We start from the raw sequence: 13,604 nt of genomic DNA, 5'->3' as shown, positions 1-13,604 counted from the left end.
AATGTGGTGCCCCAAACTGAACACAATACTCCAGGTGAGGTCTTCCCAGAGCAGAGTGAAGTGATACCATCCCTTCACGTGATCTGGATACTACTGTTGACACAGCCCAAAATTGCATTTGCCTTTTTAGCCACTGCATCACACTGTTGACTCATTTGGTGTAGTGGTGAAGAATGGGGGCCTCTAATTTGGAGAGCCAGGTTTGATTCTCCACTCCTCCACGTGAAGCCAGCAGGGTGACCGTCAGTCAGTCACAGTTATCACAGAGCTGTTCTCGCAAGAGCGGAGCTCTCAGAGCTCTCTCAGCCCCACCAACCTCACCTCTCCCTCTCAGCCCCACTGTCAGCTTGTATGCCTTGAAGTTTGCTTTATTACCATAAACATTTACTGTTAACTAACTCTATAGCCCCTTTGCTTTACTAACCTTTATGCTCCATAGTGGAATGTAGAAGATGGACGGGAGCGGAGATGGAGGTGTCAAAGGTCTTTGAAATACAAAACATCTTGCTAGTTCCCAGACACCGGCCGAGACCAGGCAAGGCCACAGCAGGGGAGGAGAGACAGGCTGTGTATGGGGAAAGATAACAGATAAGGGCACTGGTTACTTTCAGCAGAGAGGCCCCAGCTTTATTATGGGAAATGATTTAAACTGCTTTACTTTGATGTCTATCCATAAATGCCCATGCTTGCCCCCCTCTCGTCATTAGTATCAATGAACCTGCGTAGTGAATAGCATTGCTGTAATCAATAAAAGGAAACTTTGTTTTGAATAATGACAAGTCTGTTCCTTCTTGAAACTTCAATGCCCCTTCGCTGACACCCACCAACCTGTTGAGCCGAAAACTCTATTGATTTAATTTCAACCCATGTCAGGTACTATATATGGTAACAAGCTTTGCTGTGAGATTTTAAGCATGACTTTTCTCATGTGAAAAATTAACACACCGGTCTGATAGTTGCTGCAGTCTTTGACGTCTCCTTTTTTTGATATTGGAACATAGATTGAGCATCTCCTGTCTGGGGGGGTTGGGGGGGCATTTTTTCATATTTGTTGGCATATTCTTAAGATTTCGATGGACTCGCTTTCTGTAGCTCAATTGATATCCAGTCTCATCCGGGTGATTTGTTTCTCCGAAATGTTTTGAGTGCAGCTTTCGCTTCACTTGCTAAAATTGCAGGTTGCAATTCCTTCTGGGAAGGAATCTGCCATTCTTTGCTCTCTCCTGTAGAGATCTTCAGTACATTGTTTCCGCCTTTTCTTTGTTTTGTCCTGACTGCAGACACCTTTTCGCTTTCAGGCTTTTTTTTTTTTTAAAGGAAATTCCAATCTAACTTGTCAAGTCTGTCTCTGAAAACCGAGACTGTAATGTGCTAAGAGGTTTGGTGGCAAAACCTGTGGCTGAGTAATTCACCGACGCATATGTGGAGGGGTTGCAAACACAGAAGAAGACAGAAACAGGATACAGGATGACCTTGACAGGCTGGAAAACTGGGCTAAAACCAATAAAATGAATGTTAACAGGGATAAATGTAATGTTCTGCATTTAGGTAGGAAAAATCCAATGCATGGCTATAGGATGGGGGAGACTTGTCTTAACAGTAGTATGTGCAAAAAGGATCTAGGGGTCTTAGTGGACCATATGCTGAACGTAAGTCAACAGTGTGATGTGGTGGCTAAAAAGGCAAATGCAATTTTGGGCTGTATCAATAGAAGTATAGTGTCATATAACGTGAAGTGATGGTATCGCTTTGCTCTGGAAAGACCTCACCTGGAGTATTGTGTTCTGTTTCGGGCACCACATTTTAAGCTGGAACAGATCCAGAGGAGGGCGATGAAGATGGTGAGGGGTCTGGAGACCAAGTCCTATGAGGAAAGGTTGAAGGAGCTGGGCATGTTTAGCCTGGAGAGGAGGCGGCTGAGAGGAGATAGGATCACCATCTTCAAGTCCTTGAAGGGCTGCCCTATAGAGGATGGTGTGGAATTGTTTTCTGTGACCCCAGAAGGTAGGACCAGAACCAGTGGGTTGAAATTAAATCAAAAGAGTTTCCGGCTCAACATTAGGAAGAACTTCCTGACCGTTAGAGCGATTCCTCAGTGGAACAGGCTTTCTCGGGAGGTGGTGGGCTCTCCTTCCTTGGAGGTTTTTAAACAGAGGCTAGATGGCCAATCCTCCAAGAGCTGATAGTGCTCTTTGTACAGGGCCTACTGTAAGCTCCAGGAGGATTGGCTACATCGGGTTTGTGGCCTAATATGCAAAGGAGTTCTTGCTACAAAAAATAGCCCTGGTATATCTCTGAATACCAGTGCCAGGAGTAGGCCTGTCAAGTCCGATTCAAGAAATATCTGGGGACTTTGGGGGTGGAGCCAGGAGCAAGGATATGACTAGCACAATTGAACTCCAAAGGGAGTTCTGGCCATCGCATTTAAAGGGACCGCACATCTTTGAAATGCCTCCCCTCCATTGGAAATAATGAAGGATAGGGGCACCTTCTTCGAGGGCTCATAGAATTGGACCTCCTGGGTCAATCTTTTTGAAACTTGCAGGGTGTTTTAAGGAGAGGCATCAAATATTATGCTGAAAATTTGGGACCTCTACCTCAACAAACAGCCCCTCCCAGTGCCCCAGATACCCATGGATCAATTATCCACGATACCCAGGGCTTTTTTTTTTTTAAGCAGGAATGCGCAAAACGCAGTTCCGGCTGGCTTGGTGTCAGTTCTGGCTGGCTTGGTGTCAGGGGTGTGGCCTAATATGCCAATGAGTTCCTGTTGGGCTTTTTCTACCAAAAAGCATGTGGGAAACCATGGTGATGTCAGGGGGTGTGGCCTAATATGCAAATGACTTCTACAGAAAAGCCCAGCAGAAAGTCGTTTGCATATTAGGCCACACCCTCTGGTGATACCCTATGGGAATCAGTCTCCACAGGGAATAATGGAGTATCCAGCAGGCATTTCCCTCCCTCCTCCTGCTTTCTGATGACCCTGGAGCAGGGGGAAGGCTTCCAAATCAGGGAGTCCCCTGCCCCCACCTGGGGATTGGCAACTGTAGCCAGGAGGCTGCATGGTAAAAAGACCTCAGCCACTATGCCCTGTTGTTATTGGTTGGTTGGTCCTTGATTGGATTGGTTGGTTGGTCCTTGGATTGAATTGGTTGGTCCTTGTGATACTGTGATACCTTAGAGACCGTCTCTCCCTGCATGTTCCCCAGAGAGTACTGAGATCGGGCTCTCAAAATCTGCTGGCTATCCCCGGGCCAAAGGAGGCCCATCTGAAATCCACCAGGGACAGGGCTCCCAAACTGCAGTTTGGCCATCCATGATCTACCAGAGAGGGGAGAACTGCCAGGAATTACTACCTCTTCTTCTGAAGTCACAGGTACCCTTCAGTCATCAGGGCTGTGTGATTGATTGGACGCATGCAGCTGTTTTCAAACGAGCAGCCAAGTTTTGTCTGCCGGCCTCTAGCATGGCTGTGAGAGTGAGGAGTTTGAACCTGTCATTGCGTGGAAATCCTCATGCAAAATTCTCACCAGACAGCCAGCTGGACTGCCCGTCATCCTCTATCCGTGACGTCAGCTTGCCTATGGAAAGAGCCCTAGTTAGAATGTATAAACTTGGCCCAGAACAGATCTGAGAGAGCACTCGACCAGCCTCTGCACCGTTGGCTCAAATCAGCAGTTCTCCTGCCCTCGGATAGTCCCAGGAACTGCTGACGTCAGCGAACCAGACTGGCTCTCAGCAGACAAGGAAGTAAACAGAAAGCTGTGGTGTTTGAGCTTGCGCAGAGGAAAAGCCAAAAAGGATATTATAGCATTGGGAAAAAGTCAAGAAAAGGGCAACTAGAATGTTTCAACACTTTCCCTGTGAAGAAAATTTAAAACGCTTGGGGCTCTTTAACTTGGAGAAACGTCGACTGAGGGGCGACATGTTCGAGGTTTACAAGATTATGCGTGGGACAGAAAAGGTAGCGAAAGAAGGACTTTTCTCCCTTTCTCGCTATACAAGAACTCGTGGGCATTCAATAAAATCGCTGAGCAGTCGGGTTAGAACGGATAAAAGGAAGTCTTTCTTCACCCAAAGGGTGATTAACACGTGCATTTCACTTCCACAGGAGATGGTGACAGCTACAAGCATAGCCAGCTTCAAGAGGGGATTGGATAAGCATATGGAGCAGAGGTCCATCAGTGGCTATTAGCCACAGCGTATTGTTGGAAGTCTCTGGGGTAGTGATGCTCTGTATTCTTGGTGTTGGGGGGGGGCACAGTGGGAGGGCTTCTAGTGTCCTTGACCTCGGTTTTTTGGCTACTGTGTGACAGTGTTGGACTGGATGGGCCATTGGCCTGATCCAACATGGCTTCTCTTATGTTCTTATGTGATTCAGAGTGTTGGACTGGATGGGCCATTGGCCTGATCCAACATGGCTTCTCTTATGTTCTTATGTGATTCAGAGTGTTGGACTGGATGGGCCATTGGCCTGATCCAACAGGGCTTCTCTTATGTTCTTATGTAGCAGTGGCCACTGGAATAAACAGCATTAAAGGGAGTTAGATAGATTCATGGGGGATAAGGCTACCAGTGGATCTACCAGCCATGGTAAGTGAGGGGAACTTCCACATTCAGAGGCAGCCAACCTCTGAATCCCAGAGCCAGAAGGCAACATCAGAGGAAGGCCTCAGCTTCTCTGCGCTGTTGTTGGCCTTCCAGAGGAACTGGTTGGCCACTGTGTGAGACAGGAGGCTGGACTAGATGGACCCTCATTGGTCTGATCCAGCAGGGCTCTTCTGTTGTTCTTATGAAGGCCTCAGCCTCTCTGCCCTATTGTTGGTCCTCCAGAGGAACTGGCTGGCCCCTAAGTGAGACAAGAGGCTGGACTAGTTGGATCCTCAAGGCCACAGCCCCTCTGCCCTGTTGTTGGCCCTCCAGAGGAACTGGTTGGCCACTTTATGAGACAGGAGGCTGGACTAGATGGATCCTCTCTGGTCTGATCTAGCAGGGCTCTTCTGATGTTCTTATGAAGGCCTCAGCCTCTCTGCCCCGTTGTTGACCCTCCAGAGAAACTGGTTGGCCACTGTGTGAGACGGGATGCTGAGCTAGGTGGACCTTCACCGGTCTGATCCAGCAGGGCTCTTCTGATGTTCTTATGAAGGCCTCAGCCTCTCTGCCCTCTTGTTGGTCCTCCAGATTAACTGGTTGGGCACTGTGTGAGACAGGATGCTGGGCTAGATGGACCCTTATTGGTCTGACCCATCAGGGCTCTTCCTATGGTGTTAGAGCACCAGAACGTGAGCATTCTATGGCTTATAGACCCATAGTAACGTTAAAGTAAATGGAATGAATGTCTTAGGGAGTTCTGCCCATCGCATTTAAAGGGACCACATGCTTTTTTAATGCCTTCCCTCCATTTGGGAATAATAAAGGATAGGGGAACTTTCTTTTGGGCTCATAAAATTGGACTCCGTAGTCCAATCTTTTTGAAACTTGGGCAGTTTTTTGAGGAGAGGCACTGGATGCTACGCTGTAAATCTGGGGCCTCTATCTCAAAAAACAGCCCCCCCCCAAGCCCCAGATACCCACAGATCGATTCTCCATTATACCCTATGGGAATCGGTCTCCATAGGGAATAATGGAATGCCCAGCAGACATTTCCCTCCCCTCCCCCTGCTTTCTGATGACCCTGAAGTGGGGGGAGGGCCTCCAAACCAGGGAATTCCCTGCCCCCAGCTGGAGATTATCAAAAACACAACCACAAGTTTGTAGTGACCATTAGCTAACAAATGTATTATTGACCATAAACACAAAGAAACATGGTTCCCTAATAAAGTCCTTAGAGTAGATACATATGGAAAAAGTCCAACATGAGAACGTTGTCTTCAAGTAGTGATTTTTTTTAGTGAGATTTTCTTCAGTGAAATATGAATTTCCAAATGTTGCTTTAAATTCGCAGGACAAGTCATCGACTTCCGCCCCACCTGTTTCCAATTCTTTTTCAACAGGGGATGTTCCACAAATTTTAATAGCAAATATAAGATTCTTGCAAGACACTAGTAGGGACGATAGTCTCCTCAAAAACCTTGTGGCAATTGCTCAAAAGGCTCTAAGCGGGACTCATGTTTTTTTGTGTTCATGGTTAATAATATATTTGTTAGTTAATTGTCACTATAACCTTGTGGTTGTGTTTTTGATTATCTCCATAGTGACTTCTCTCTTAGTATAACTTAGTAGAATTTAGGTGGGGGGTGTATGTGAGTTTCCTGCATTGTGCAGGGAGTTGGACTAGATGACCCTGGAGGTCCCTTCCATGATTCTGTGACTCTAAGATCCTGTGAATTTAGGGGGAGGTGTTTGTGGGTTTCCTGCATTGTGCAGGGGGTTGGACTAGATGACCCTGGAAGTCCCTTCCAACTCTATGATTCTGTGATTCTAAGATCCTTGTGAATTTAGGGGGAGGTGTTTGTGGGTTTCCTGCATTGCGCAGGGGGTTGGACTAGATGACCCTGGAGGTTCCTTCCAACTCTATGGCAGGTGGTGGGCTCTCCTTCCTTGGAGGTTTTTCAACAGAGGCTAGATGGCCATCTGACAGCAATGAAGATCCTGTGAATTTAGGGGGAGGTGTTTGTGGGTTTCCTGCATTGCGCAGGGGGTTGGACTAGATGACCCTGGAGGTTCCTTCCAACTCTATGGCAGGTGGTGGGCTCTCCTTCCTTGGAGGTTTTTCAACAGAGGCTAGATGGCCATCTGACAGCAATGAAGATCCTGTGAATTTAGGGGGAGGTGTTTGTGAGTTTCCTGCATTGTGCAGGGGGTTGGACTAGATGACCCTGGAGGTACCTTCCATGATTCTGTGATTCTAAGATCCCTGTGAATTTAGGGGAAGGTGTTTGTGGGTTTCCTGCATTGAGCAGGGGGTTGGACTAGATGACCCTGGAGATCCCTTCCAACTCCATGGGAGGTGGTGGGCTCTCCTTCCTTGGAGGTTTTTCAACAGAGGCTAGATGGCCCTCTGACAGCAATGAAGATCCTGTGAATTTAGGGGGAGGGGTTTGTGAGTTTCCTGCATTGTGCAAGGGGTTGGACTAGGTGACCCTAGAGGTCCCTTGCAACTCTGTGATTCTATGATAACGTAACCCACCTGGAGACTGGCTCAGACTACACTGAGCCTGATTCGCTGCTTCCAGCGGGGGATCGGATGAGGAGCATCCATTTAAAACATCTGCCCGCAGAGCTGCCTCTTCTTATCCTCCTCATCCCCGCTGTTCTTGTCAGGAAAGAGCTCGGCTCGGATACTCCCACCGCCCCAGGCTCGAATGCTGCAAACTGCAAGTCATTTCTTAACGCCTTGCAGCTGCTCTCTGCCAGGGACGGCCTCATCGCTGAACGGCTCACGCCGCATCGTGCCAGACAGGCCTGGATTGGGAGCAGGTGCTCTCAGGTTACCGATGCGAGGGGGAAGATCCCAGGGCTGTTTTTGCGGTGGTGCTCCCCGGTAGCTCTCTTAAGGCCTGGGCAGGGGGGACTTGGTGGAAATTGGCATAACCTTATGCAGGCCTCAAATTCAGCAGGAGCTCACAGGAGCACAGCTCCTGAACCGTTCTCACGCGTCGTTTTTACACTGACAGTTTGTGACTCTCTCTCGCCGCCTTTGGAACTCTCCTTTTACGTCACCTAACGTTCTCACAACTGTTTTGCATCGTCGCTGCCCGAAGCGTCTACATTTGTTTCGGTGAGATGAGTTCTGGCACTGAAAATGTCTGCTGGGCACTCCATTGTAGTGGTTTGGTGTAGTGGTTAAGTGTGCAGACTCTTATCTGGGAGAACCAGGTTTGATTCCCCACTCCTCCACTTGCACCTGCTGGAATGGCCTTGGGTCAGCCATAGCTCTGGCAGAGGTTGTCCTTGAAAGGGCAGCTGCTGTGAGAGCCCTCTCAGTCCCACCCACCTCACATGGTGTCTGTTGTGGGGGAGGAAGGTAAAGGAGATTGTGAGCCGCTCTGAGACTCTTTGGAGTGGAGGGCGGGATATAAATCCAATATCTTCATCTTCATTGTACCCCATGGAGACCAATTTCCATAGGGTAGGAGAATTGAACCGTGCGTATCTGGGGCTCTGGGGGTGTTGTTTTTTGAGGTAAAGGCACCAGGTTTTCACCATAGCATCTGATGCTTCTCCTTAAAACACCCACCAAGTTTCAAAAAGATTGGACCAGGGAGTCGAGTTCTATGAGACCCAAAGGGAGGTGCCCCAGTCCTTCATTATTTCAAATGGAGGGAAGGCATTTAAAAGGCGTGCGGTCCCTTGAATTGTGATGGCCAGAACTCCCTTCTGAATTGAGTCATGCTTGCTCCTGACTCCACCCCCAAAGTCCCCAGATATTTCTTAGAATCATAGAGTTGGAAGGGACCTCTAGGGTCATCTAGTCCGAGTCTGACCTGGCAACCCTAGGCAGAGCCAGCCACAAAATGGCCTCCACAGCTTAACTTCAGTCCCATGGTAAAGATCCTTGTGGTGTGGTGGCAGCTGCCACCAAAGGAATGTTTTAAAAATAATCTGCATAGCCAATCAGAACTCCAGTGGCCAATCAGAAGCCTTGCTGGGCAAAAGCCCTTCTTGGCCCCACCCACTTTCTAGAGACACTTGGTGGTAGGGTTGCCAATCCCCAGGTAGGGGCAGGAGATCCCCTGGGTTGAAGGCCCTCCCCCTGCTTCAAGGTCATCAGAAAGCGGGAGGTGGGGGGGTAATGTCTGCTGGGCACTCCATTATTCCCTATGGAGACTTATTCCCATAAAAAATAATGGAGAATTGTTCTGCGGGTATCCGGGGCTTGGGGGGGGGCTGTTTTTTGAGGTAGAGGCACCACATTTTCAGTATAGCATCCATTACCTCTCCCCAAAATACCCCCCCCCCCAAGTTTCAAAAAGATTGGACCAGGGGGTCCACATCTATGAGCCCCAAAAGAAGGTGCCCCTATCCATTATTTCTTATTGAAGGAAGGCATTGAAATGGTGTGCTGTCCCTTTAAATGTGATGGCCAGAACTCCCTTTGGAGTTTAATTATGCTTGTCACTGTCACCCCCCCGGCTCCTGGCTCCACCCCCAAAGTCCCCAGATATTTCTTGCATTGGACTTGGCAACCTTACTTGGTGGGCAGTGTCTCTGTGTTCCTAAAACCAGGGTTTCTGGGGTTAGGACCTTGCAAAACTAGAACTGGGGAGGTCTTCAAAAAAGAAAATACTAAGATGCCTCCCCTGTGTAGTGTGCCAACACCAGACCCCCAAAGGCTTCTGTACTTTTAAGAACAGTTAGATGTGAGTTAGAGATCAACAGTTAAAGACCAACAAACATTTCCGGGCAGGGCTTTTTTGAGCAGGAACACACAGGAACGCAGTTCCGGCTGGCTTGGTGTCGGGGTGTGACCTAATATGCAAATGAGTTCCTGTTGGGCTTTTTCTTACACAAAAAAGGCCCTGTTTCAGGGTATGAGTGTTCGAGAGTCAAAGCCCCATTGATTCCTTTTATCCTCATCAGTTTGGTGTAGCCAGTTTTGTGTAGCGGTGAAGTGCGTGGACTCTTATCTGGGAGAACCAGGTTTGATTCCCCACTCCTCCACTTGCACCTGCTGGAATGGCCTTGGGTCAGCCAGAGCTCTCTTATCTGGGAGAACCAGGTTTGATTCCCCACTCCTCCACTTGCACCTGCTGGAATGGCCTTGGGTCAGCCAGAGCTCTCTTATCTGGGAGAACCGGGTTTGATTCCCCACTCCTCCACTTGCACCTGCTGGAATGGCCTTGGGTCAGCCATAGCTCTGGCAGAGTTGTCCTTGAAAGGACAGCTTCTGGGAGAGCTCTCTCAGCCCCACCCACCTCACAGGGCCTGTTGTGGGGGAAGAAGATAAAGGAGGTTGTGACCGCTCTGAGACTCTTGAGAGTCAGGGTATAGGGTGGGATATAAATCCAACATCATCATCTTCTGTCTGTCTATGGTGTGGTCTTGTTTGGATTACTGTGTACTGTGAGAGCCATTTTGGTGTAGTGGTGAAGTGCACGGACTCTTATCTGGGAGCATCAGGTTTGATTCCCCAGTCCTTCACATGCACCTGCTGGAGTGACCTTGGGCCAATCACAGCTCTCTGAGTTCTCTCAGCTTCACTTACCTCACCGGGTGTCTGCTGCGGGGAGGGGGAAAGGAGATCGTAAGCTGCTCTGCGATTCCTTTGGATCGTTACAACACCCAAGCGATATATCGATAATTTAGAGCCCTTATTAAAAAAAGAAATCGGTTGTCTTCAGGGTGGAGTGGAGGAGAGGGCGTGGTTTGACCCCTCAATCTAGTTGTCGAGCAGTGTGTACAAGAGAGCAGGGCAAAGAAAACCGATACAAACATCACGCATGAGGAAAAGGCTAATTCAAAACTGGCTCCCAGAAGAACATCAGGGTAAAAAATCATCTCATAAGAACCAAGAAAAAAAGGGGGTGGGTGGAGGGAACAAAAACCTAAAGTGAAAGCTAAGGGCATAACCATGCATGTGGAAATCAGAGGCCTGAACCAATGAATAAAAAATACCATGTGGGAAAAGCCCCAAGACTAACACTGCGTCTCAGCTGTGCTCTATAATCACCTTTAATTCCATGGTGATAGATGCCCTTTAGTTAGAATTTCTTCATAACTTCCATTCATGATGGCCGCTTGCTTCATCTGATGGAGTGTGCTTAGAGAGCACACGAAAGCTGACGTTCTGGATAAAACTTGGTTGGTCTTAAAGGTGCCGCTGGACTCCTGCTTTGTTCAGCTGCTTCGGACCAACACGGCTGCCCACGTGGATCTGTCTACAAGAAATTACGTTGTTCTTTGTTCTTTGTTCCCAAGACCCCTAGGCCTATGGCCCATTAAAAATGCTATTTCATGTACTTGAAGACAAGTTCTACAAATATAATACACTCAGGCAGATTAATATAAATATAATAGTGAAGGCAAGTTACTGCAGATATGTTCTATGATCAGGATTAATGCAAATCTATCTGGCACTCTGTGCATGTTCTAGTGCAAATCTGAATCTACACTCTACAGCGGGAGGAATTCTGTCCTAGCCCCACTGGTGGGCCTCCTGATGGCACCTGGGTTTTTTGGCCACTTTGTGATGCAGAGTGTTGGACTGGATGGCCCACTGGCCTGATCCAACATGGCTTCTCTTATGTCCTTCTGTCTGGGGCAGGGATGCTCTGTATTCTTGGTGCTTGGGGGGGGGGGCACAGTGGGAGGTCTTCTAGTGTCCTGGCCCCACCGGTGGACCTCCTGATGGCACCTGGTTTTTTGGCCACTGTGTGACACAGAGTGTTGGACTGGATGGGCCATTGGCCTGATCCAACATGGCTTCTCTTATGTTCTCATGTTCTTCTTCTCCGCAGCCTCCACCCCCAAAATTCCAGGAATTTCCCAACCTGGAGTTGACAACCCTATGTTCTGCCACGCAACATAGCTCCATGTGTGATGTTTAATTCTAGCTTTTCTTGCAGTTTGGACAACGCGCTGGTAAGCACGCTTGCTTTGGCAGTGAAGCAAACGTGACAGGCTATTTTTGTTCTAGAAGTACTTCCTTACCGGTCTACTCGGTTGGCTGCTGCTGAAAGCCTTAATTACAGCTCCTCTTTATGTCCCTGTTTTGTCTGTTGCAGGCCTCCCCCTCTTGTGACCCGTCAAGCCAAATGCAGCCTGCCCGCCATGTCGTAGCCTGCCAAGTGCTTGACAACCCGCCTGCCGCAGTCCCAGGCAAGTCTATTGGGCCCCTGGTGGGCCGCCATGACATGGTTAGTGGGCTGTGTTTAGTTTGGGACTCAAGTTGTGCAGGCTTCTGCTGTTAAACACCTTCTAGCCAGTTGGGTGTAGTGGTGAAGTGTGTGGACTCTTATCTGGGAGAACCAGGTTTGATTCCCCACTCCTCCACTTGCAACTGCTGGAATGGCCTTGGGTCAGCCAGAGCTCTCTTATCTGGGAGAACCGGGCTTGATTCCCCACTCCTCCACTTGCAGCTGCTGGGATGGCCTTGGGTCAGCCAGAGCTCTCTTATCTGGGAGAACCGGGTTTGATTCCCCACTCCTCCACTTGCAGCTGCTGGAATGGCCTTGGGTCAGCCAGAGCTCTCTTATCCAGGAGAACCGGGTTTGATTCCCCACTTCTCCACTTGCACCTGCTGGAATGGCCTTGGGTCAGCCAGAGCTCTCTTATCTGGGAGAACAGGGTTTGATTCCCCCCTCCTCCCCTTGCAGCTGCTGGAATGGCCTTGGGTCAGCCATAGCTCTCTTATCTGGGAGAACCGGGTTTGATTCCCCACTCCTCCACTTGCAGCTGCTGGAATGGCCTTGGGTCAGCCAGAGCTCTCTTATCTGGGAGAACCGGGTTTGATTCCCCACTCCTCCACTTGCACCTGCTGGAATGGCCTTGGGTCAGCCAGAGCTCTCTTATCTGGGAGAACAGGGTTTGATTCCCCACTCCTCCACTTGCAGCTGCTGGAATGGCCTTGGGTCAGCCAGAGCTCTCTTATCTGGGAGAACCGGGTTTGATTCCTCGCTCCTCCACTTGCAGCAGCTGGAATGGCCTTGGGTCAGCCAGAGCTCTCTTATCTGGGAGAACCGGGTTTGATTCCCCCCTCCTCCACTTGCAGCAGCTGGAATGGCCTTGGGTCAGCCATAGCTCTCTTATCTGGGAGAACCGGGTTTGATTCCCCACTCCTCCCCTTGCAGCTGCTGGAATGGCCTTGGGTCAGCCAGAGCTCTCTTATCTGGGAGAACCGGGTTTGATTCCTCGCTCCTCCAGTTGCAGCTGCTGGAATGGCCTTGGGTCAGCCAGAGCTCTCTTATCTGGGAGAACCGGGTTTGGTTCCCCACTCCTCCAGTTGCACCTGCTGGAATGGCCTTGGGTCAGCCATAGCTCTCTTATCTGGGAGAACCGGGTTTGATTCCCCACTCCTCCCCTTGCAGCTGCTGGAATGGCCTTGGGTCAGCCATAGCTCTCTTATCTGGGAGAACCGGGTTTGATTCCCCACTCCTCGACTTGCAGCTGCTGGAATGGCCTTGGGTCGGCCAGAGCTCTCCTATCTGGGAGAACCGGGTTTGATTCCCCACTCCTCCACTTGCAGCTGCTGGAATGGCCTTGGGTCAGCCATAGCTCTCAGAGTGTTCGACTGGATGGGCCATTGGCCTGATCCAACATGGCTTCTCTTATGTTCTTATGTGACACAGTGTGTTGGACTGGATGGGCCACTGGCCTGATCCAACATGGCTTCTCATGTTCTTAACACATCTCAAGGGTTCGTCATCAAATTCCTGGCATTCCTCTTTCTCAACATTATATGGAAACCAGCCATGACTTAGAATCTCTGAAATTCTTTGTATTGCAGAAGGTAGAAGTTTCTAGTTGTAAGGGTGGTGATATACAAAAAATCCTGTTGCAGAAGGAGGAGAGCTGGATACATCGCTTTTGGTTTTAACCAATGTAATGATCTCTCTTGTTTTGTTTAGGTTCTTTGCGGTATGTGTTTGTGAATGTATGTGAGGTCCCCTTTAAGTGTTTAATTGGTACCGGCTGTGACTTGTCCTTTTAGGACGGTGATTCTC

This window comes from Heteronotia binoei, chromosome 2, assembly GCF_032191835.1.
Source record: "Heteronotia binoei isolate CCM8104 ecotype False Entrance Well chromosome 2, APGP_CSIRO_Hbin_v1, whole genome shotgun sequence".
In the NCBI taxonomy this organism is placed as follows: Eukaryota; Metazoa; Chordata; class Lepidosauria; order Squamata; family Gekkonidae; genus Heteronotia; species Heteronotia binoei.
The sequence above is the reverse complement of the archived record's forward strand: the minus strand, read 5'-3'. Positions refer to the sequence as shown.